A 25,075-nucleotide genomic window follows, 5' to 3' on the forward strand; every position below is an offset into this window, starting at 1 on the left:
TCAGCTCAAATATTTGAGTTACCAACAACAACGATATAATATCCAATATTCAAGCACATGAGAATTCAAAAAATGCTTGACTGTCATGGATAGAGAACAAATAAAAAGAAAAGGACATGCTGGAAGGATGTAACGGTAAAAGGTTGATAGTAGCTTTCATCATTAGTTTATTTCCCATCAAATGGGTTGCATTAACTTGTTAGTAGGATCAAAATTTTGAAAGACCGAAGGCCTATATGCCCCTTATGCATTGGGCATCACAGTAACAACCATAACTTCTCATTATTTTTTAGCAAAATCCCCCAACAGGAAGACACAAAAATAAAACATCTATGTAACAAAAACAACCACACAAAAAAATGCTACCTAGATTCTCAATCTAAATCTTACTGCCTAGCCCAAAATCTCAATTCCCATGGTTGCTCTCGTCAACACCAGTGTTGCTCATCCACGCCCACTACCCAAACCAAGAAGGAAATTGCAGATGCTCTCGCATCACCACCCCCTATAGAATACGAAACTTCTCTAGGAATACCAAAAGTTATACCGTCATGAAAACGCCAATATACATGAATCAGTAAGTATATTTAATGGAATATACTAAAGAAAAGGCAAGAGTATCGTACAGAAAAGGGAAGGTGTGATGTATCAGTATCGTATAGAAATCTATATAAAATAGGAAAAGGAGAAGAGTTGTACCACATATGGGAACTGTTGCCGAACTAAGGAAACTCGAGAGTGAATCCTGTAAAGAGAGAGTCCCGAAACGTTTGATGATGTGGGAATATCAAGTAGGATTATAGATAGAGGAGAGATATTTTCGCATATATTCTCTCTATTGAAATCCTGAAATGTTTGATGCTGTGGGAATATCAAGTAGAATTACGTAAAGAAAAATGGACACAATATCAAAATATTTCAATCTATTCTTGTAGAGTATTTACGCAAAAATTCATCTACTTTTGTAATTTTTTTCCTAATTGTGAATCCTGTGAGGAAAGGAAACTGGGTATAGAAGTGGTGACACGTGGCACACAATTACAATCTCCATCAAGCTTTTGATAGCTAAATAAATTGACAAGTGTCGATGTCAAAACATAGGAGTGTGGATATCATCACCTTTCTTGAGATTCATATAAAGCAAATAAAAAGGCTTTCCAATTCAAGAAAGTTTAGCCGAGTAGCTTGGACATTCGTCATGTGCGGTGAATGTAGCAAAAATCTCCTTAAATTAAACAAAGATCTCTCTCTTTTACGCTTCAACATTTGTAATGACGTCAACACAACCATTCTTTGCTAGTAAGCAATAATGCATTTTGTCCTTTAGCATTTAAAGAGCTGTCAAAAGGTTGTTACAATTTCCTATTGTTTTCATCTTTACTAGTGAGACACCCGTGCGATGCATGGGGAGACACAAAGAAATATCCTTTAAAACTTTATTTTAAAAAATCTGGAGGTAGGAAATTGATTAATGAGATAAGTTACTTGGAATCTTAATACAAAACATAAAGCAAACAATGACATTTAATAAACGACTCTAAAAAGACAACAAAATACCTTTACCGATACTGTGAAGGGAAAAAAATGAGAGAGGTAGTGGCGATAGAAAAAACCCTAAATTCATAAATAAATAACCAAGAAAGGAAGACATCAAGTAGTAAAAAAAAAGAGAAAAAAAAAGTAGAATTTAGTAACTAAAATATAGAACATAAAATAGGCGATTGCAATGAAGTGGCAAAATTAAAAAGAACATAAAAGAAAAAGAACAAACATAACCTTGACACCTAACTTCTATACGCATAAAAAAAAATAGAAAAAAAAAGAATGAAAATCTTTCCGCACTAAGAAAATAAATAGATAAAAAGAAAAACAGATTTTAGAGCATCATTGATTCTCCTATTGTGTTTTTGTTTGTTTTGTTTTTCAGTAGTTATAACCATCGAGTCATTCTACCGATTAAAGATATGTGAGGGGAAAAAGGAGAAGAGATCATTAATGTGCAAAAAAATACATGAAAAACAAAGTCTTAAATGGACTAAAAAAGAAGTAAATCCCTCGAATGAAATTTAAATCAATAGTAACATCAAATTTCTCAATCTAGCTCAAATGTTTGAGTTGCCAACAACAAAAATATAATCTCCAATATTCAAGCACATGAAAATTCAAAAAACCTACTTGAGTGTCAGGGATAGAGAACAAATAAAACAAAAAAGACATGCTTGAAGGATGTAATGGTAAAAGGGTGAAGGTAACTTTTATCATTAGTTTATTTCCCACCAAATGGGTTGCATTAACTTGTTAGTAGGATCAAAATTTTGAAAGATCAAAGGCCTATAATGCTCCTTATGCATTGAGCATCACAGTAACAACCATAACATCTCATTTTTTTTAGGAATACCTCCCAATAGGAAGACAGAAAAACATAACATATATGTAACAAAAACATCCACACACACAAAAAAATACTACCTAGATTCTCAATCTCAATCTTACTGCCTAACCCAAAATCTCGATTCCCATGGTTGTTCTCGTCAACACCGGTGTTGCTCATCCACATCCACTACCCAAACTGATAAGGAAATTGGAGATGCTCTCGTCATCACCAGCCCCTATAGATTACGAAACTTCTCTAGGAATACCAAAAGTTATACCGTCTTGAAAATGCTAATCTACATGAATCGGTAAGTATATTTAATGGAATATACTAAAGAAAAGGCAAGAGTATCGTACAAAAAAGGGAAGGTGTGAGGTATAAGTATCGTATATAAATCTATAAAAACTAGGAAAAGGAGAAGAGTTGTACCACATATGGGAACCGTTGCCGAACTAAGGAAACTCAAGAGTGAATCCTGTAAAGAGAGAGTCTCAAAACGTTTGATGATATGGGAATATCAAGTAGGATTATAGATAGAGAAGAGAGATATTTTCGCATATATTCTCTCTATTGAAATGCTGAAATGTTTGATGCTGTGGGAATATCAAGTAGGATTACGTAAAGGAAATTGGACACAATATCAAAACGTTTCAATCTATTCCCGTAGAGTATTTAGTAAAAATCAGCTACTTTTCTAATTTTTTTCCTAATCATGAATCCTGTGAGGAAAGAAAACTGGGTATAGAAGGGGTGCCACATGGCGCACCCACGTCGTTCAGGATTCTGTTTCACATATATACTAGTTGCAGACCCATGCGTTGCACAGGAACGAATTAGTTTAGATGCTTGACCAAAATTTCCAGTTGCCAAAGTAATTATCGACCACTAAGAATAATTTGATTTTTTTAAAATTTTAAAATTGAATTGAGGTCTTGCCATCATGGTTTAATGTCAAATTTTGGTAAAACCTTTTGGAGATATATACTACTTGGGATTGGGACAAAGTCTTCCATGATTTGAATAGATTACAACATGGGGGTGAATACCATTTCTGGGGTCGATGAAAAGGTCTTATTTCATGTCTTCTTTGATGTGTCATCACAGGTTTTATTTTCACTCTAATACCTGATCTATGTTGCTTTAATCCTGTGATTTTTTTATCCCATACATTACATATGTTCATAAATGACTCCATGATTTCTCATAGATGACTATCCATACATTACAAAATTGAGAATTAGTAAAAGCCTAGATAAGGAAATAGATTATTCAAATACATGCAAAGAAAAAGAGAAAAGCAAAAAGGAAAGTTGTAACTAAATATAATTGTTGTTTTACAAAAAAGGGTTACTCAAGAAATGTCAACCATTTGGCCCTCTACGATGCTCAAATGCTTTAAAAGGATTTGCCTCGTGACCTAATGTGAGAAAAATTGTTCAGCTACTACATTGGTTGTAGGTGTATCCATGGGAAACCACCAAATCAACATCAACAAGATCCATTGCCAATCTCTTTCTAATATGTCTCTGGTAACACAAATTCGTCCTCGTGTTCTAAAACAAATTGCTGAAAAAGTAAATAAAGACAACTTGTGTAGAGATAAAGTGATAAAAATGTTGAAAAAATTAAGTATATCACGGGTCAAATCTTAAATCCCAAAAGATACCCCATGTGCTAAAATACAAACAACAGAAAGAACTCAGGGAGGAAGAGAGTCAAACAAAGCTAGAGACTCTTTTTGCACTCCTTCCCATGTAAGAGAATCAGCCACCTCATTGGCCGACCGACGAACATGCTACAATACAAACTCTGAATTTCCCAACTAATCGAGCATCTCATCAAAGAGACTATCGAATCTCCACTGATGGATTAGATTCCTTTTAAGCCACTTGATAATATTGAGAGAGTCCCCCTCTACTACCGCCTTATCTATTTTGTTCTTCACCAAAGTTTAAGTCCTTGATAAGCCGCATGAACCTCCGCTTTTGTGGCATCCGCTTCCCCTATGGGGCTCGAAAAAGATCTTATTACGACACCTTGATTATTTGTTACGTATCTATATATAGGTATTTATACCATTGATGACATGATATATTATGTTGATCTCTATAAACCCATGTTATTGTGCATAGCTCTATCTCAACCATCTCGAGCATTTGAACAAGCAAGGGAAGATCATTGAAGGCCAAAGGTTGATGATCAACAAGCACAAAGGTCAAAAAGCTTGAATACATGGGTGACATCATCTCACAAGTGAAGACCTCAAATAATGGAAAATATCAAGCAAATAGCTCGAATTGACGATCCCACAAGCAAGCCTTGCACTCAAAGGAAGATCAAATGAAGGCTAAGTAAAGAAGCATTCAAGAGAGTGAACAAAATGGTAGTATGTATTCCTCTCTCTCTTGGATTTATTCTTGATCAAGGTACATTAAAAAATACCCCAAAATATTTTCAAAAGTGACCCAAAACCAAGTGGCCCCAAAGCTCAAGTGCCACGTTAAGTTTTAAAATAGAAATACATGAAATTAACACTTGAAAAATTGATCCAGCACATAAATCTTATCATAACTGGTCCAAAACATTTTCAAATATTTTTAACAGAAAGATCTCATCATTTCCATTTAAATCGAGTATTAGAACTTTAAAATCCGATAAGAAACGAAGAAAATATGAATTTTACAAGTTGGAACCTCAAATCTGGAATCCAGGTATGGAACTCTGTGGGTTTCCACGGAGCTCCTTGTACGAAAATTTGTAGAGCACCATAGAGCTCCGTGATGCGCGTTGGAATTTAAAATATAGTTGTTGGTGTTCTAAAAGTTGTACAGAATTACTGTTTTGCCACTGTAACGGCTAGTTTTGATTTTTTGCTATATATACGTGTTTAAACTTGCATTTTAACTTAAGAAAAAGGTTTTCCAACATATCTAAGGCATATACAAACACTTGCAAACCTTATTTGTCTTGAATATTTTTCTCCACCTCATTTGTGCCTTGATCTTGATTAAATCCTTTTGAGAGTAGATTAAGTTTTATTTGTAATCTTCTTTGAGAAAATTTTTGTGTGAGTTTCAACTTGTAATCAAGCCTACATAGAGGCTATATAGTCTTCTTCTTTCTGCAAGCTAGTAAAAAGGGTCTTCGATTCGGCCTGCTAAGAAAGGTGAATCAAGCTTGTAAGAGGGTCTTCAATTCGGCCCACTTGGAATCTTATTTTAAGTCTTTAAGTATTCAACTTAAAAAGGGAATTTTTTTTTATAAACCCAATTCATCCCTCTCTTGGGTTGCCTATTTGGATTTCAATACGCTCGTCTTCCCAGGCCACTACCTTGTAGTGTAAAAAGGAGCAGTCATAAATACACTTCAGGTGGTGGCCTGGGAAGAAAATGGGGCGAATATACAATTGATTGAGCATTTTTTTAGGGAAGTGATATCCCCCCCCCCCCCTCGCCTTATGGATAAAATCCCCCGTTTAACGTTATTTGTTAAGTTTTTAAAGGCAAAGCAAAACGTTAAAGGGGGTGAATTTATCCTCAAGCAGCGAACCATTCTCACAGAAAACCGTTAAAGGGCCATTTTATCCATGTAGGGTGTGGGGAATATCATTTCTTTTTTTTTTTTTACAAATAAATCAAATTCGTAATATATTTTGGCAAGTGATATTCTCCCCCCATCCCTATTTACTCGGAACACCCCTCTACTGTATTTATGACTGCTCTTTTACCCTAGAGGTCCTACTAAAGGGAGCTGTCCCAGATAAAAAAGGAGAATATATCATTTCTAATGTGTTTTGCGCATATATCGGAGTCGTTTTTCTCTGTGATATGGATCGAGTTTGGAAGCCATTTGAGATATCACCTTTTCAACTAACTTTTGAAAACTCTCCGTGTGCTAAAAGGGTGCATGCTGTATAGCTGGAGGATTGGTGCTCATCCAAGAGTGGGCCCTGCTATAAATTTGCCATTGGTCAAAATTAAACTTAAACGATCTTGACCACATCCAGTCTAATGGCCCAAGTTTAATTTCTCAATTTGGATGGTTAGGATTATTACAATTGCCGATCTTGCTTTCTCGGTTCCCTTGATTTAGATCATCAAGTGACAAGTGGGCCCCATTGGGTAACACAAATCGTTTAGATAGGGCTATCCTAGCTGTCCAATTGAGATTTTTCATGGCATCTTTGGATGATAAAGGGCACAATATTCTAATCTGCAATGGAATGCTTCAATTAGGTGAGAGAACCCCACTCGTGTTTAATCTGAACCGTTTATCTATGTTTGATGTCTGCTTGCCGAAAAATTACGGCAATTGGATGCTGGGATTATCCATTTGCCATGATTTTTATGTCATTGGAGATCCAATACAAGGTGTGTTAGATACACGGTCCAGATCAATGAAGATGGGGCCCACTATGTAAGCAAGCCTACTCGATTGTAGTTGAAGCATTTCCTTCTAATTAGCAATCGTATCGATCTTCTGATGTTCCTCTCTCCTTAAGAGGGACTCTTTATGTACCTATACACGGTTGTAATTTGGGAGTTTTTATTTGCTGAGTCCGCCTAAAGTTCATATTTTTCAAAAAAGTACAATGGGGCGCACTTCATAGGATGAATCAAACCGTTCATTTGTTGGACCACAAAGTAAATGGGTTGTATCCTAGAGTTCATGTCCATAGGATGATCCAAACCCGGAACTATAGAGGTTTCTATAATGTGCAACCCCTCTACAGATCGGAGGGTTAGGAACATCCTACGGAAATGGGTTGTATCTATCCTATAGTTCATTTCCATAGGATGATCCAAACCCGGGATCTATAGAGGTTTCTATAACGTGCAATCCCTCTACACATCGGAGGGTTAGGATCATCCAATGCAAATGATCTACAAACTATTTATTTTGTAGCCCAACAAATGTAGCGGTGCAACTCAGGTCAGGTTCAACCTGAAAAAATACGGGTCGGTTGTATTTGAGTCAGGTCGGGTTAGGGTTGGGTTTACCCGATCTACATCAAAACCTGACATTTATTATTATTTTTTCCATTTTTCTGTTTTGTTTTTCTTAGAACATAAAAACCTAAAGGGGAAAGATATCACCATAACCAAGTCAACCCGACCCAAATCACGGGTCAGGGTTGGGTTTACCCGACCTACATTAAAACCTGACATTTATTATTATTTTTTTCCATTTTTCTGTTTTGCTTTTCATAGAACATAAAAACCTAAAGGGGAAAGATATCACCATAACCAAGTCAACCCGACCCAAATCACGGGTCAGGGTTGGGTTTACCCGACCTACATCAAAACCTGACATTTATTTTTATTTTTTTTCCATTTTTCTGTTTTGTTTTTCTTAGAACATAAAAACCTAAAGGGGAAAGATATCACCATAACCAAGTCAACCCGACCCAAATCATGGGTCAGGGTTGGGTTTACCCGACCTACATCAAAACTTGACATTTATTATTATTATTTTCCATTTTTCTGTTTTGCTTTTCTTAGAACATAAAAACCTAAAGGGGAAAGATATCACCATAACCAAGTCAACCCGACCCAAATCACGGGTCATGGTTGGGTTTACCCGACCTACACCAAAACCTGACATTTATTATTTTATTTTTTTTTCCATTTTTCTATTTTGTTTTTCTTAGAACATAAAAACTTAAAGGGGAAAGATATCACCATAACCAAGTCAACCCGACCCAAATCACGGGGCAGGGTTGGGTTTACCAAACCTACATCAAAACCTGACATTTATTATTATTTTTTTTCCATTTTTCTGAGAACATAAAAACCTAAATGGGAAAGATATCACCATAACCAGGTCAACCCGACTCAATCCGCCCCGAATTGGGAAATCGGGTCGGGTTCTGGTTGAGATATTTCTTTTTTGGGTTGGGTTGGGTTCGTGGGTTCAGCTTCGGCTAGATGGTTTAGAGTTTTGGTTTGGGTTCGGGTTGGCTTCAATCCGACCCAACCCGACCCGAGTTGCACCCCTAAACAAATGGATGGCTTGGATCATCCTTTGAGGTGGCCTCACTGTGCTCTTTTAAAAATACTTGACTTCACGCAAACAACAATATATAAAGGGAAATGATAGCAGCACAATCAAATTTTGATATTTTCACAAACCCAACTGTATTTTCTTCTTTAATTGGCTCGTGAGAGCATTTTCGGAAATGTAATAAGCTTTAATTTTGACAGCTCTTACATTGCCTGACAACTGGGTTTGTGCAAATATCAAAATATGGTTGTGCTGATAAAATCTCATAATTTGTTATCATTCTTACCAGAAATTATATGATGTGTGGGCATACAAACCCGTACTTAGAATGATCGAAACCATCTATCTGATGGGCACAACGTAAATAGGTTGTGCCTCAAAATCATTTCCATAGGATGTTCCTAATCCTCCATTTATAGAGAAAATTCTAAAGACAAATTAGAGCCTAGAGACATGTCCAAGTCTTCCCATAATTAATTGTGCTCCTAGTCTTTCTTTTATCCGCAAAAATGCCCTACAATTTTCAAAAAATGCGCTTATCCTATATTAGCAGGCACACTTATCTCACATTAATATGAGAATTGATGTACATCCCCTGACAAACCATACATCTAGCCCAAATTAAGGTAGATTCCTGATTGAGTAACTTTGAGCATAAGGATACCAACTTTATATAATCAGTCAACCTGAGTAAGAGTGATTAAGGTGAGCCAACCCTGAGTTCATATGGAATTCAAACCTTTGTGGCCCAGAAAAAGGGAGACAAAGACCAAGAGGTATTTTTCCCACTTCCCCGTTTCGTCTGCTTTGGTTTCGTTTTTTGGTCTTTCTTTATTTTATGAGAGAGATGTGGGGTGTTCGCCCATCATACAATGTTTTTTTTCTTAAACAATTGCTTGTAGAAATGCTTCAGAGACAGATTAGATTGTAGAAATGCGTGAACAAATCTGCTTGTGATGAAAGAGACGTATACTTTTATGTCTTGGTTTCGTATATAGGTCTTTGCAGAGTAATAAACTGAAATGCTGTTGTTTCATTGTTATTATGATATACATGTTTGTAAAAATGCCTCAGTGATTGTAGAGTGCTTTGTACAATCAACAAAGTAGAGAGTCTTTCCTGAGTTCGAGGCCAGGTCCTCCTAGAATTGTGAGGGAAAGAGAGAGATAGAATAGAGAGTAAACATATTATATTCCCTTGGCTATTACATGCATCACTTAAATAAGTAGAACAAATAACTGAAATCATCTACGTGGAGAGCATGGAGAACATGGGAAACTGAAATCATCTACGTGGAGAACATGGAGAACATGGGAAGATAAAAGTTCCTATTCTACTGACTAGAGGTAGCACAACCGTAAGGATTTCACACGTAGTCCTTCATGTTCGATGGTGGACGTCGAGCCCTGGTGGAGGATGGTCGTTGGGCAGTTGCAAGAGGAGTCGTGATGTCTGCGGGAACTTCGGATGAAGTGGGAATGGATGACGGCACCGTATCATTCCTCCCGTCTTCGAAATGAACCTTGTCCTCAAGGTTCGGGCTCAACTCATCATCGTTCGGAAGGGCCATGATAGTTGTTCCGGGGTCTCCGCAGAATGGCTTGAGGAGAGAGACATGAAAAACCAGGTGAATTAGTGTGCCGGATGGAAGGCGTAGCCGATAGGCAACGGCACCAATACGATCCGTAATCTGATACGGGCCGTAGTGACGCCTGGCGAGCTTGAAGGAGGGTCGGCGGGCTACAGACGACTGGCGATACGGCTGAAGTTTAACCAGTACCCAATCCTCGACCTTGAACTGGAGTTCAGTGCGCTTGCGGTCAGCTTGGAGCTTCATCCTTAATTGTGACCTTTCTAGATTGGCTTTGAGTTGGCGAAGGATAATGTCACGAGTTTGAGCTCGCGGTCCACTAGGTTGTCATTTGAGTCGGATGGAAGGTAATCTGGAATGGCTGGTGGTGGGCGACCGTAGAGTGCTACGAACGAGGTCATCCCAATGGCGGTGTGGAGTGAGGTATTATACCAATATTCCGCCCAGTCTAAGTGTGTGAACCACTACCGAGTATGGTCCATGTAGAAGCAACACAAGTACTGCTCCAGGCAGCGATTTAGAACCTCCGACTGCCCGTCGATCTGTGGGTGGTAGGCAGTACTCATTCGAAGAGTGGTACCCTGGCGATGGAAAAGCTCGCGCCAAAAGGTGTTGAGGAAGAGTGGATCCCGGTCGCTGACAATACTTCGTGGGATGCCATGCAGCTTTGCAAAGTTGCTAACGAAAATGTCAGCCACCTTCGCGACAGTGTAATTAGGGGCTAAAGCCACTAAGTGGGCATACTTCGAAAGCCGGTCGACAACGACCAAGATCACAGTTTTGCCATGCAAATTGGGCAGTCCAGTAATAAAATCAAGAGCAATGTCCTCGCAGACGCGAGTTGGAATTGGTAGTGGCTGAAGAAGCCCTTGCGGAGACTTGGTCGTATACTTGGTTTGCAAGCAAACAAGGCACTCAGCCACATTCTTGCGTAGGCCTCGGCAGAAGAAACGCTGTTGAATGCGAGCAAGCGTGTGCAAGAACTCGGAGTGACCACCTACAGGAGAAGAGTGAAGTTCCTTGAAAACCGTGGCTTTGAGTTGTGAGCTTGGAGCCAAGTATATACGGTTTTGGAAGTAGATGACATCTCCTGCCAATCGAAACTTTGGATACTGATCTGGGAATGCTTGAATTACGCCACCCAACTTCAGGGTGTCCTGATCCGACTCGTGTTCCAATCGAATCTGGTGCAAAAGATCAACATGTGGGGTAGATATCGCTGTGAAGGAGGAGTCGGTGTGATGGGACAGAGCGTCCGCTACTACGTTCTCACGATCAGGTTTGTAGATGATCTTGTAATGAAAACCCAACAACTTTTGTAACCAGTAATGTTGTTTGGGTGTTTAGATCGATTGATCCATGAGATGCTGGAGGCTGCGGTGGCCTGTGCGAATGATGAACTCACGCCACAATAGAGAGTGGCGCCAACGTCGAACCAACTCAGTAATGGCAAACATCTCCCGAGCATAGGTAGATGAGGCTTGTAACCGTGTGGTAAGGACCTTGCTGAAATACACGAGAGGATGACCGCGTTGTGACAAAATGGCTCCCATGTCAGCTCCTGAGGCATCCGTATTGACGATGAACTGGATGTCGAAATTCGGGAGGCTTAAAACAGGGGTGGTGGTAAGTGCCTCCTTTAAATCCCTAAGGGTGTGTTTGGATCGCCGGAATCAGGAATCGGTATCAGTATCACATTCCAATCCAATTCCAATTCCCCCCGTAAACGGATAATGATTCCAATTCTAATGTTTGTGTAAGCATTGGAATTTATCTACGGAATCAATTGTGATTCCCATTTTGGCGTTTGGTACCATCTAGACCATCGTTTGGTGGGTGGTTTAGGTTGTGCATTCAATTTCTCTGCTCTTGGGTGGTTTAGTGTTCTTTTTATTTCTCTGTTCTCTCATTCAAATGAGTTCAAGAGAAGCTCTTGACCTCCATTCGTCCATGTCAAGAATAGAAGAAATTATATGCTACATATAATGCTTCATGGTTTACTTTTGAAACAAAGTAGGCTGCCAATATCAAAACGAGGAGTGCAATGTAAAAAGAATAATGACATGATGTTTTCTGGTTCAGGCTGCCATTATCAAACCCTTGATCCATTAAATTGATCACATGACATCACTGCTCATAATAGCAATAGAAGCAGTTGAGTCAATTGATTAGAAGAACGATATGGTGTATTCACTTGCATCAATTTATTGGTCTTTTTTGTCCAATAACTCTTCTGATCTATGAAAATTATCATTTCTTCTGACATTTCCACAGATAGAGACCACTCCGTTATTGTCCAGAAATAGAGCGAGAGAGAGACCACTCTGTTTTTGTCAAGAGACTGGGTTTCGTTCAAATTCACAGAGACAGAGAAACCATCTCTTTGTTTTTCGCCCGAGAGAGAGAGAGAGAGAGAGAGAGAGAGAGAGAGAGAGAGAGAGAGAGAGAGAGAGAGAGAGAGTCCGTTTTCCGACCAAAAACAGAGAGGGGGGAGGGAGAGAGAGATCTTGGTTGATTTGCAGAGCCAGAGAATAAGAGGAGAAGAGATGAGAGAGGGAAGTTCAAGAGAGGAAAATCCTAAAATTAGAAGCTAAAATCGAGCCTAAATCGGATGGATATTTGACGCCTATTTTTTCTCTTGTTTCCTGGAATCAGAATACCACCCCCTTAGGCGGCTATCAAAATGCCCCATATATTCCCACGTTAACTCCGCTTGGAGTCAAATATCCTTTCCCATTCCTTATGGTAAATGCAACCAAACGAGGAAATCACCCAAACCGGTATCAGATACCAATACCGATTTCCAATTCCGGCGATCCAAACGCACCCTAAAGGTCGAGTCAGCGGCATCCCCCCACTGGAATGCATCTTTTTTTAAGAGATCGGTAAGTGGAGTTGCGAGAGATACATAGCCGAGCACGAAACGACGGTAGTAACCTGCCAAACCGAGGAACCCGCAGAGTTGCTTGATGGTAGTAAGCTTGGGCCACTTCTGAATTGCTGCAATTTTGGTTGGGTCAACAACTACTCCGACACAGGAGATAAGGTGACCTAGATACTTGATTTTTCCTTCCCAAAATTGCACTTAGAAAGCTTGAGAAAAAAATTATTATCACTGAGGACTTGGAGTACCTGTCGCAGGTGACTGAGGTGGAGGTCCCAGGTAGCACTATACACCTAGATGTTGTCGAAGAATACCAATGCAAATTTCCGAAGAAATGGCTTCAAGGTCGAGTTCATCGCAGCCTGGAACATAGATGGGGTGTTGGAGAGTCTAAACGGCATTACAAGGAACTCGTAGTGACCTTCGTGAGTGCGGAATGTAGTCATCGGGATGTCGGCTGCATTGACGCGGATCTGGTGGAAGCCGGACCGGAGCTCGAGCTTGAAGTAGAATTTGGAGCCATGGAGCTCGTCAAATAATTCTTCGACCGTTGGGATGGGGAGATGGTCCTTCACAATGACGGCATTGAGAGCTCGATAGTCGACGCAAAACCGCCATGAACTGTCTTTTTTTACAAGGAGGACTGGAGAGCTAAAAGGGCTAGTGCTGGGGTGGATGATGCCATCGGTGATCATGCCGGTCACCAATTTCTCAATCTCCCGCTTCTGAAAATAGGGGTATTTGTAAGGTCGGACATTCACCGAGGAGGTTCCTGGTTGGAGGTGTATGCGGTGATCAAATGGGCGTGGTGGGGGAAGGCCATGTGGCTTATCGAATAGTGGGGTGAATTCTTGAAGGATGGTTGAAATGGAAGGGTCGGGAATTACGGGGTTGCTGGGTGTGGGGTTGATGGCCCACATGTGAAAGAGAGAGGCCATAGAAGTTGTTTTGAGACGCCGCCTTAATTGTGATGGATGAATATATTGGAGAGATGGGGATGGTTCTCCAAAGAGTGTGAGGGGCTTCGAATCCCACGTAAAGGCCATGGAGAGCTGTTTATAGTCAAACATTACTGGCCCCAAGTTTTGAAGCCACTGGACACCTAGTACGACATCGGCGCTGTGTAATGGGAAAACAAATAAATCCAGGAGAAAATTGGTGTCACCGATTGATAATGGAATTTGGGTGCAATGCCCAACGCACGTGAGGGAATCCCGATTCCCAACAGTGAAGGCAAAGGTAGTATCGGAGTTGATGGGAAGATGCAAATGTGAGGCGATTCGTTCCTGGATAAAATTATGTTTACTCCCGCTGTCAACCAAGATTTGAACAGGCAGGTGAGATATGCGACCAGTGAAATGAAGGGTGCGGAGGGATGGTTGTCCGGCAAAGGCATGGAGGGAAATTTCTGGTTGGGGGTCCAAGGGTGGGTCTGGTTCAGGAGGGAAGGGGTCAGGTTTTGGTTCTGGTTGGTACAGTGGATCCGGCGCATCCTCAGAGAGCATGATGTGGAATTGAGGTTTACAACGGTGCGTGCGCGAGAATTTTTCGTAGCAGTTGAAACAAAGGCCCTTCTCACGGCGGGCTTGCATTTCGTCGGGTGTAAGGCGGCAGATGGGGAATCGATTGGTGGGTGTTTCATGTGCGGACGATGTCGGCTTCGGGGGCGGGGGTGTTGGAAGGAGGGCGGGCTACTGGTATGATGGTTGTCGAAATGGGAAACGTCGCATCTCGTTGAACTTGTCTTCCTGAAGTTTGGCAAGTCCCATGGCTTGAGAGAGGGTGGCAGTTGAAGAGCCTGGACCTCTCGTCGAATCTCAGGTTTGAGCCCCCGAGACGTAGCAACTGAGCATGAGTGCGGCGGGGAGTCCGGTGGTGTGGTTGGCAAGGGCTTCGAAGGCTGCGGTGTAGTTGAGGACAGAAGTCGTCTGGGTGAGTTTCGTCAGTGCACCCTGGTGGTCGACAAACTGTGACGGGCCAAAGCGTGTCTCTAATGCTGTGACGAAGGCATCCCAGGTTTGGAATTGGCCATTCCGGAAGCACCACTGGAACCAGGCGAAGGCCGCTCCATCCATGTGAAAGGAGGAAATGGTGAGGCGTTGTTCGTCCGGCGTGGAATGGTAGGAGAAAAACTGGTTTGCCTTGAAGATCCAATTGAGAGGGTCGGTTCCATCGAAGCGAGGAAAATCAAGTTTCAGGTGGCGTGGAGGTAGAATGGAAGAGGAGTTGGCGGTATCGGGTCGGTGGGAGTCTGATTTATTGAGTCAAAGTTGTCGAGTTTACCATCGAAAGAGGTGACGGTAGAAACAAGAGAGGTGAGTTGTTCGTAATGGTTTTGAGTTGGTTGGTGTGGCCAGTAACGGTCTCATCCAGAGCGCGGAGGCGAGTACCCACCGAGAAGGATCTCAATGAAAGCACCAAATTGGTAGAGTACTGTGTACAATCAACGAAGTAGAGAGTCTTTCCTGAGTTCGAGGCCAGGTCCTCCTAGAATTGTGAGGGAAAGAGAGAGATGGAACAGAGAATAAACATATTATATTCCCCTAGCTATTACATTCATCACTTAAATAAATACAAGAAATAACTGAAATCATCTACGTGGAGAACATGGAGAACATGGAGAACATGCGAAACTGAAATCATCTACGTGGAGAACATGGGAAGATAAAAGTTCCTATTCTACTGACTAGAGGTAGCACAACCGTAAGGATTTCACACGTAGTCCTTCATGTTCGATGGTGGACATCGAGCCCTGGTGGAGGGTGATTGTTGGGCACTTGCAAGAGGAGTCGTGATGTCTGCGGGAACTTCGGATGAAGTGGGAATGGATGACGGCACCGTATCAGATTGATATGTGAACAACTGATTGTGATGAAAGAGATTTTTATATGCAGTTGCCTTTGTCTTGTTTTAATATATCAGACTCTTCACATTGAGGGCAGCTTTACTGCTGTTGTCAATAAGCCTGTTTGTAGAACTGCATTTGAGAAGATCAAGTTATTGGGTGTAGAAACTCATGAAGAAATGGTTCTGAGGGGAGATAATAGTTACATGTAGTTATCTGTCTAGTTTTAGCATATGGGTCTTTACCAATCAAATAACTGCTCGTGTTACCGTTGTGATATCATATGTCTGTTTGTGGTTTCCTCAATCAGAGATGGAATTCAAGGTGGGTTTCTTCAATTGAGGAAGGAATTTCTAGCATGAGTGAATTGAGGCAAAGTAATGCACTTATCACTAAATCAGGCTTTAGTGAACATCCTTATGTGGTCTGCAAACTGATTAGTTTCTCTGCTCTATTTGCTTTGGGGAGCATTGAGTACGCACTGTGAAACTACCAATTACTTGGAAGGCTTAAGCCGTTGGAGTTGGCAATATTTAATCATTTATACTTCAACACTCCCCCTCACGTATTGCCCCCTTTTTTTTTTTTTTTTGGGTTGGCCTTACACATGGACTCTTAATATCAAGGAGTTTTGAGTTTTGAACCCAGATGCTTTAGCTCTGGTACCATGTGAAACAACCAATTACTCCAAATGCTTAAGCCGTTGGAGAAGGTATCATTTAATCTTTTTTACTTTAACACTCCCCCTCACGTCACTTTAGGATTGCCCTACATGTGGCACATGTGGCCCTTCTTTTATGTTGGCCATTAGATGTGGATTTTTAATATCAAGGAGCTTTGAACTCAGGACCTTTTGCTTCCATACCATGTGAAACTACCAAATACTCCAAAAGCTGAAGCCAATGGAGTTGGCGTTATTTAATCATTCACACTTCAACACACACGATCAACTGTTTCAATGCCATGAGCATAGCTTATTCCCAGGGCATGTTCATCTATAGAATAGGTCTAAGTGTCTAACAACATGAAATCTGATCATTTAACTTACCCATTTGAGCTGTGCTAGAGTTTGGGCAATGGATGAAGATCATGGGTTTGTTTTTACTAAAAAGGGTGGTGAACTCCATTCCAGGATCATTTAGTTGGGATAGGATTGTAATATTTTTATTCAGAATTCCCTGATATTCATTTATGGTCACCGGGGAAGCCTTGATCTCACACGCCATGTATTTGATGACATGTGAAGAAAACTTGTTTGGTGGAACACTATGATTGTGAACTATGAGAAGTAATGATTTTCTCACTGCAAATTCACTGCTCCAACGTATTTCTGGAAAAAAATGTGGTTTCTTGGAGTAACATGATCACTAGACATGTTAATTCTGGCAACGTTGAACCTTCCTGGAGATTTTTCGATAAGATGCCTTACAGAGATGCAGTTTCTTGGAATCCAATGATTGCTTGTTACACTCAATAGTAGAAATCATAGTTATGCATTGAAGCTCTTTCACCAAATGCAGATTAATGGAATTGTAAACCCTAAAGGAAGAATCTTCTGGGCCCCCTGTAGATAGTTATTTTTTTAGCATCTGAAGAAGGTGGTTAGATAGTTCATAAGGTAGTTAATTTCTAAAGAAGATGGATCTTAGTTTTCTAGAAGATGCAAGTTAGCGAAAAATACGTTGAAGGTCTCCACTATGTTTCAATATTTGTGGCCACCTTAGGCTTTAAGCTTAAATGGAAGCTGTGGAGCATTTGTTTGGAAGTTGATTCCCCTTGACTTGAGAAACTTTAGGGTCATTCGCTTAGGGTGTAATCCTTCCCTGGAGGTTGTTCTTGCCCTCTGAAGGTTGGAAAGATAGTTCTTAGGGGTGTATCTGGAGGTTGCTTGATTACAAGATCGGGGAAGGATTTGGGATTTTATCTGTAACATCTGTGATCGTCCAGGGTAAAGATGTCACCACTAGATAGCAAAAGTATCTATTTATTGTCTGTACTCAGATGGGCTATATTTTGACCAATTTTGGCTTGAGAGACTATGTTTTTGCTTAGACTGGCTTTTTGTCTGAATCTTTCTGCCTTGCTATTCTATTTGCTGGAGGTATGGTTATAATAGACGTGCTGAAACCTTGGTGTTTGTTAGTAATGGTGTTAATAGGACTAATTGGAGGTTAGCTTGTAAAAAGATTGATGGAAGAGCTTGGTACAGAGAAGCGCCCTTGGGGCCTCAAGCAAAGCCACTGGCATGATGAAGGAATACATATCCCAGTTATTTTATTTTGTTTCATGTCTTACAATTTCCTGGTCCAGGGTATGCCCTAACCAGTTTTTTGATATTCTGTAACACAGGATGGGACTCCTGGTCCGCAATGTAATTCCAATATCAATGAAAATATGTCAACTTTCAAAAAAAAGTTTCTGAGTGTTCTCTTCTCTATTTTTCAATTTCTTCCATTTCTTTTGGATCATGGGCTTAACAGATAGATCCGTCCATCTATTTGGGTCAGCCTGCTTTCCTGGCATGCATCCATGGCAATATCATAATGTGTCGAATTAGTGACTACCAAATCTTATTATACTGGCTTAATGATGAGTTGTTGAGGGCACTTAAGTCTCTCATGGGATTGGCCACACACAATACATTTGATAGGGAACCCCGAAATGTGTCATAATAACTACATGCCACAATGTGGATTAGGGAAGCATACCAAGCATTCCCGGGTTTAAACTATTGACAGATACTTCAAACCACATAGATCATCTCTAGTCGCCCTTACTTCGCTAACTCATGGTGGCCGTCATATTAAATGAATCGCATTCATAATGTAATGTTGCATTACAAATGTAAATAATCAGGTTCTAACAATTCCGTTCAACATGTATATGTATAAAAACGATCACAATAATCAAAGGAAATATATCTGCATATAGCATAAATGTGATCACAAAAATGCCATTGTAAAATGTATGAAAAGCCACACTAAAACCTGACACCAAAACTAATATTCATTATTTGGGAAATGAAAAGTGGAAAAAAATTAAATCCTAACTTCTTTGTCAATCTCTTTTTTGTTCTATAAGAAGAGTGGAGTTTTATTTTATTTTTCTCTCTTCTGTATTTAATTTTTTCTTAATTTTTTCTGTTTTTCATTGATTCCTTGTTTCCTTTATTTGAAATCTAACTAGGGAGTTACATTTGTTATTTCCGTTTTGGATCCATGGTTTTGGGTTTCTAGAATTTGATGATTTTGTTTACCTTTTGTCGGAAAAATGTGGTTTCGATCGCCTTTAATGAAAATTCTTTGGTTGGAAGAAGAACAAGGAAAATATAGTCTTAACTTCTTTTATTCAGTCGTCTATACATCTTATGCGAGGGTATTTGGGACCTTTAATCTTTTTACGTGTTTTCTTTCTAATTGAAACCTTTGATTTGTTGTTGATTGGGATTTTGGATTCTATGTTCTAATTTTATCCGTACTTTTATTAGGAATCATGCCAGAAACTTATTCTAGTACATTGCTTTTTATTTTAGGGTTTCAGATTTCTAGGATTACAGTTTAATTTGACTTCTGTTTCAGAATTTTTTTCTAAATGAGTTTAGTCTTTGTTGTCCGACATCAATACTCTGTTGCTGGGAGACAAAAGGAAATTGTAATCCCTACTGTCTTTTGCAACCTGTCCCTTGTTTCTCCTTTGGGATTGTTCGCAACAAATTTCACATGCATGAAAAAGATAATCACACATATAAAATAAATTGGGATCAAATTTCCCTCTTGCAAGAAGAGGTTTTTTAAGTTTTGGTAGGGATCGTACACTTCCGGCTTTATTGGCCGTTAATTACATTTCTTGAAGAAGAAAATACCTCTGATTATCCATCAGGAGGTTCCCTATCTAAATACAACTTTTGTTAATTATCCGTTAGAAAGATCTGATTTTTGTTAACAGATCCTTTCAGGTGGAATTTCTTTGTCCTGGTAACTTTCTTCAATTGCCCAAACTTTCTTCATCTTTCATTTGGGGAGCTGTCATCTTTATCATCCTTCTCCTGGAGGAGAAAGGTCTTCTCCCTTTAGGGAGTCTCTGGAAAGAGATCCTAAAGGGACCTTTAGAGAGTCTCTGGAAAGAGACTCTAAAGGGATTTTATTTTTTCTCCGGAAGGAGAAAGGTCTTCTTTCTTCTGGGGGAACCACCATCTTTATTTCTTGGGGGAAACCGCCATCTTTATCTTCTTTCTCCCGGAAAAGAAAGGTCTTCTCCCTTTAAGGAGTCTCTAAGAAGAGATCCTAAAGGGACCATTAGAGAGTCTCTGGAAAGAGATTCTAAAAGGATTTCTTCTTTCTCCCGAAGGAGAAATGTCTTCTTTCTTCTAGGGGAACAACCATCTTTATCTCTTGGGGAAACCGCCGTCTTTATTATCTTTCTCTCGGAAGAGTAAGGTCTTCTCCCTTTAGGGAGTCTCTAAGAAGAGATCCTAAAGGGACCTTTAGAGAGCCTCTGAAAAGAGATTCTAAAGGGATTTTCTTCTTTCTCTCGAAGGAGAAAGGTCTTCTTTCTTCTGGGAAAACCGCCGTCTTTATCTCTTGGGGGAAACCGCCGTCTTTATCATCTTTCTCTCGGAAGAGAAAGGTCTTCTCCCTTTAGGGAGTCTCTAAGGAGAGATCCTAAAAGGACCTTTAGAGAGCCTCTGAAAAGAGATTCTAAAGAGATTTTCTTCTTTCTCCTGAAGGAGAAAGGTCTTCTTTCTTCTGGAGAAACCGCTGTCTTTATCTTTTGGGGGACACCGCCGTCTTTATCATCTTTCTCTCAAAAGAGAAAGGTCTTCTCCCTTTAGGGAGTCTCTGAAAAGAGATCCTAAAGGGACCTTTAGAGAGAGATTCTCTGAAGGGATTTTCCTCTTTCTCCTGAAGGAGAAAGGTCTTCTTCTTGATCTTCTTTCTGGAACCTTTTTTTGGAGAAGCCTGCAAAGAAAGAACCAAAGAAAAAAAGGTACTGTTAGTCAGTAATCTTTTCTCACCTTTCTCCTCTTTGTTCTTTCCTCTGCGTAGCTTTTCTTTTGCCCTGATCTGATCTCTGCGTAGCTTTTCTCACCAGAATTGGATCAGGATCAGGCTCTTTTTCCCATAGGGTCTTTCCTTTATTTATAGAGGTCTTTTGAATTAGTTGGCAAGTGCCACCGCATCCCTTACTTTCAATTCACGATCTCAAGTTTTTCTCCTCGGAGCCGTTATGGGGTGCCACCTCATCCCTTATCCAGGATTCCACGATCACAACTTCCCCTTTTGTGGGGAGTTACGTAACTTCCCTTTTTTAAAGGTGGGTGACTTGTTTTTCTCTTTTGCGAGAGTTATTTTATTCTCTTAAATTTAGGGATTTCTTTTCCCTTAGTCGTAGGCTTCTTTTTTTTTGTTTTCATTTTACTAAAGCACTTTAACTTCATATTTATCCTTTTTTACTTTAGGGAATAATGTGATACGTAACACCCCGTTTTCTCTCTCTTCTAATTTTAGTAAGAGATTTTAGTATTATCCCATTTTTAGAAAATTTTGAGTCCAACAAATGCCCTCTCAAGTCTTGTGAGCGGAAGGGTTCCGAGGCTTGCAAGACTTGATTCTGATATAAGGGTATTTTAGTAATTTTCCATTTTTCTTCGCCCGAAGGTATTCTGGTCTTTTCATGCTTGATTTGGTTGTATTCTGACTATTTTTCTTCACCCGAGGGTATTGTGGTCTTTTTTACCTGATTCTTTGTATTTTGACCATTTTCCTTGACCTGAGTGTATTCTGGTCTTTTTTACCTAATTTGGTGGTATTTTGACCATTTTTCTTGACCCGAGGGTATTGCGGTCTTTTCACCTGATTTGGTGATATTCTGACCATTTTTCTTTACCGGAGGGTATTTTGGTCTTTTTCATCTGATTTGGTGGTCTTGTGACCATTTTCTCGACCCGAGGGTTGTGGTCTTTTCACTTGATTTGGTGGTGTTATGATTTTTTTTTTACCCGAGGGTATGGTGGTCTTTTCACTTGATTTGGTAGTGTTCTAACCATCTTTTTTGATCTGAGGGTATGGTGGTCTTTTTCCTTGATTTGGTGGTGTCTTGACTATTTTCCTTGACACAAGGGTATTCTGGTCTTTTTTCCTGACTTGGGGATATTTTGATGATTTTCCTTTACCCGAGGGTATCCGGTCTTTGTCACCTGGGGATATTTTGACCAATTTTCCTTTTCCCGATGGTATCCTGTCTTTTTTACCTAGGGATATTTTGACCAATTTCCTTGACCCGAGGGTATCCTGGTCTTTTTACCTGACTTGACGGTATTTTTGTAATTTCCCAAGTGGTATAGTAAGGTCCACCACTCCACTCGACCTATGAATGGGTGGGGCCCATCATTTTGAATCCCATGTTTTATTGTATGGGGTCTCCATTAATTTTTTGGTGCAACATGAGGAGTTCCCAGTTGGTCACCCATCCTAATACTATTCTCACCCAACCACGCTTAACCTTGGAGTTTTGATCGAATCCAGTGTATTTGTGCTGATATGACCGCATCCTTTGGGGCCCACATGACGTGACATGTTCGGGTCATCACTTTGAACCTTATATTTTCATGCGTGTTGCCCATTATTTTACATCATTTTTTGATAGGGTAGGGCATTATAATTCCCACCCAACCCATGTATGAGGAGTGCCCAAAGTTTAAATCCCATGATGTGTGCGGTCCACTGTCTTTTACCCATCTATAAGGTGGGACCACCATCTTACGCCTCAAATTTTGATAATGGGCCCACTATTTTATTTTTTACAATTAGGGTGGTGTGGCTGCCATTTCACACCCCTTGCTTTGATGGTGTTGGACCCACATACTCTATCCGAACCATGTATATGGTGGGTCCACTGATTTATACGTTATGCTTTGATGAGGTGGAACTATTGTTTTGTAATTAGATGAGGCCCATCATTTTACCCTTTTATATATTGAACAGGTGCGGCCCATCTTTTTACACATCATGATTTTGATTGAGGCTCATTATCTTCTCATACTCCTCCATAAGTTAAGAGACCATAATTTATAGCTAATTTGGAGAGGAGGTACGTACCGCTATCTTCCCTTCAGATTTTGATTAAGTGGGGCCCTCTATTTTTGCACCTAAGCCATGTGTAAAGTGCGTCCCCCATTTTATACCTCATGCTTTGATGAGGTGTACTGCTATTTACAATGAGATGAGGTCATCGTTTTCCACTATGGGTTAGCATGGGTGGGGTCCACCATTTCACCTAACCCTTTTCTTTTAGTACTTTATTTTACACCTTAAGTGTGAATGTGGTAGGCTAGTTTGTTTCAAACCTAGCAAGAGTTCGTTGAAGAGAGTTTTCATGAAAGAGGAGACTTGGGGTAGGGGTGTAAATGGATATTCGAAAATTCGATTACCGTCTGCATCCGAATCTGTTTAAAGCGAATATTATCCGGATCCGTTTCAAGCGGATATTATCCGAATCCGTTTATGAGATATCCGGCTCTCAGTGGATGCGAATCTGGTAAATAGTATATCCGATCCGTTTTACATCCGAATCCGAGAAGTAAATCCTTTTTATTTATTATTAATAATATCATTAATATTTATTTTTAGTAATGACACACTATCTTTTGTTTCTAAAAGAAAAGTGAATTTTCTTTTTAGAAAAAAAAAGCAAAAAGTGTTTTGGGTAAGAAATGAAGTAATCTCTCATTTTAAGGGTATTCTTGTAGTTTGACATGGCTTCTTTATGAAGCAACAAATGTGGGCTGTAGGATGAAAAAGACAAATGGATGATGATGATTGAAAGAAGATGTCATAGTTTCTAGAGAATTCTAGAGCAAAAAGGCCATAGTCATTGATGGTAAATGGACGGCTCAGATCAATTTTCCAACTTAGGGTTATATAAAAACCCAAAATGCAATTAAAAGAGGGGACTTCTAAGGTTTGCAAGGAGAAGCAAGAGAGAGGAGAAAGGAGGAGGCTGAGACACCTTCGGCATTCCTTAGTGCCTCCAACCCCACCAAAATCCACCACCGCGCCTCTCCACCTTCTCACAACCACGTCCATCACCGCCAGTCACCTCTATCTCTAACCCAATCTCCATCTCCATCCCCATTTCTCTTCATCTTCCACAGTCAGCACTCCCACTTCCCCTGTTCAAAATAGCCCAAACCCATTCCTTCATATACATTAAAAAAAAAAAAAACCCAAAGACCACTACCAACACCATCATCCATCCCCACCGCCTCTCTCTCTCTGCCTTTGTTTTAAAAGAAAGAAGAAGATCTCATATATTTTAGGGTTTGAGAGTTAATTTTGTAAAGAGAAGGTAGAGGTCTGGTTTTAGGGTTTGGAAAATTTATTCGAGGAGTAAGAAAGAGAAGAAAGATAAAGTGCTGCAATAAAATGTTCGAATTTACCGGATTAACGGATACGGATAATATCCGAATTCGAACAATATCCGATGGATACGGATTCGGTAATAGATATGAAATATCCGTCAAATTCAAATCCGAATCCGAATTCGGATGGTGTATACTGTAATCGAATTCGGATATTGCCATATCCGATTCGAATTCGATCCGTTTACAACCCTAACTTGGGGATAACATCATACGCAGAGAATCAAGGTTAAGATAGGGATAAAGAATGAATAGAAAGATTAGAACGTAGAAGTCCAAATCGTGCGAGAGCTGGGGTCGCAAGAGTCCTTCCACAATAAGCTTTCTTCCTCCTTCTATATATATATATATATACTATGTTCTCCTTTCCGATCTCCAATTCTCCTTTCCATCTTCTCCTAATTCAAGCTTTCAATTTCTCAGTTTTTTCTCTTTTTTTTAGTCTCTTTGAAGCAAGAACATCTCTTTTTCAGTCTCTTTCTCTTTTTCAATTTCTCAATTTTTTTTTTCTTTACAGAGAAAACCTTTTTTTGTTGTGGTTAGCTTAAGAGGGGTTCAAGAACATCTGTAAGGCTTCATTGAGGTATTTTTTTCTTGTCTTCAATCTTATTTTCTCCTCTCTTTCTTTTATCAGCAATTTGATGTTTATTAGAGCAGTTTTTTTTTACCCTCTTTTTGATTGGGAACTCTATTCGCCCGCCTGGTGTTTGACAAAATTACCCACTGGTCTGATCACAGTGGGTGTAGTTTTACCCCCCTTTTTATCAGTTTCTCCATAGATAGGGTGGTGATAGACAAGGAAAGTCAATTGCTTGATCAACCAACAAGATCTTGACCTTCAGGACTCGTGCAATTCTGTTGACATGCGGCCATATGTCCACCTATCTTGTTGCTACATGCTTCTTTGGCATGCTACCATGTTTCCAGGAGAGACATGGGGATTTGTTAATGCCTTCATC

The 25,075-nt window shown here is 39.9% G+C and overlaps 1 protein-coding gene and 1 pseudogene across 1 annotated transcript in view; one reads left to right on the top strand and one right to left on the bottom strand.

Annotated features, from left to right (window-relative positions):
* Nucleotides 1–8,645: 8,645 nt before the first annotated feature.
* LOC143856204 (pentatricopeptide repeat-containing protein At1g09220, mitochondrial-like) overlaps nt 8,646–25,075 on the top strand; it is a 35,877-nt gene continuing 19,447 nt past the window's right edge. Inside the window, exon 1 of the mRNA XM_077366341.1 lies at nt 8,646–9,153. The gene's annotated coding sequence lies outside the window, so the exon portion shown is untranslated. The remainder of the gene's footprint in view (nt 9,154–25,075) is intronic.
* LOC143856868 (5S ribosomal RNA) lies at nt 22,130–22,248 on the bottom strand (annotated as a pseudogene).

The sequence above is a fragment of the Tasmannia lanceolata genome, unplaced genomic scaffold, assembly GCF_043159265.1.
Source record: "Tasmannia lanceolata isolate RefF3 unplaced genomic scaffold, GAP_Taslan_0.1 ptg000023l, whole genome shotgun sequence".
In the NCBI taxonomy this organism is placed as follows: domain Eukaryota; kingdom Viridiplantae; phylum Streptophyta; class Magnoliopsida; order Canellales; family Winteraceae; genus Tasmannia; species Tasmannia lanceolata.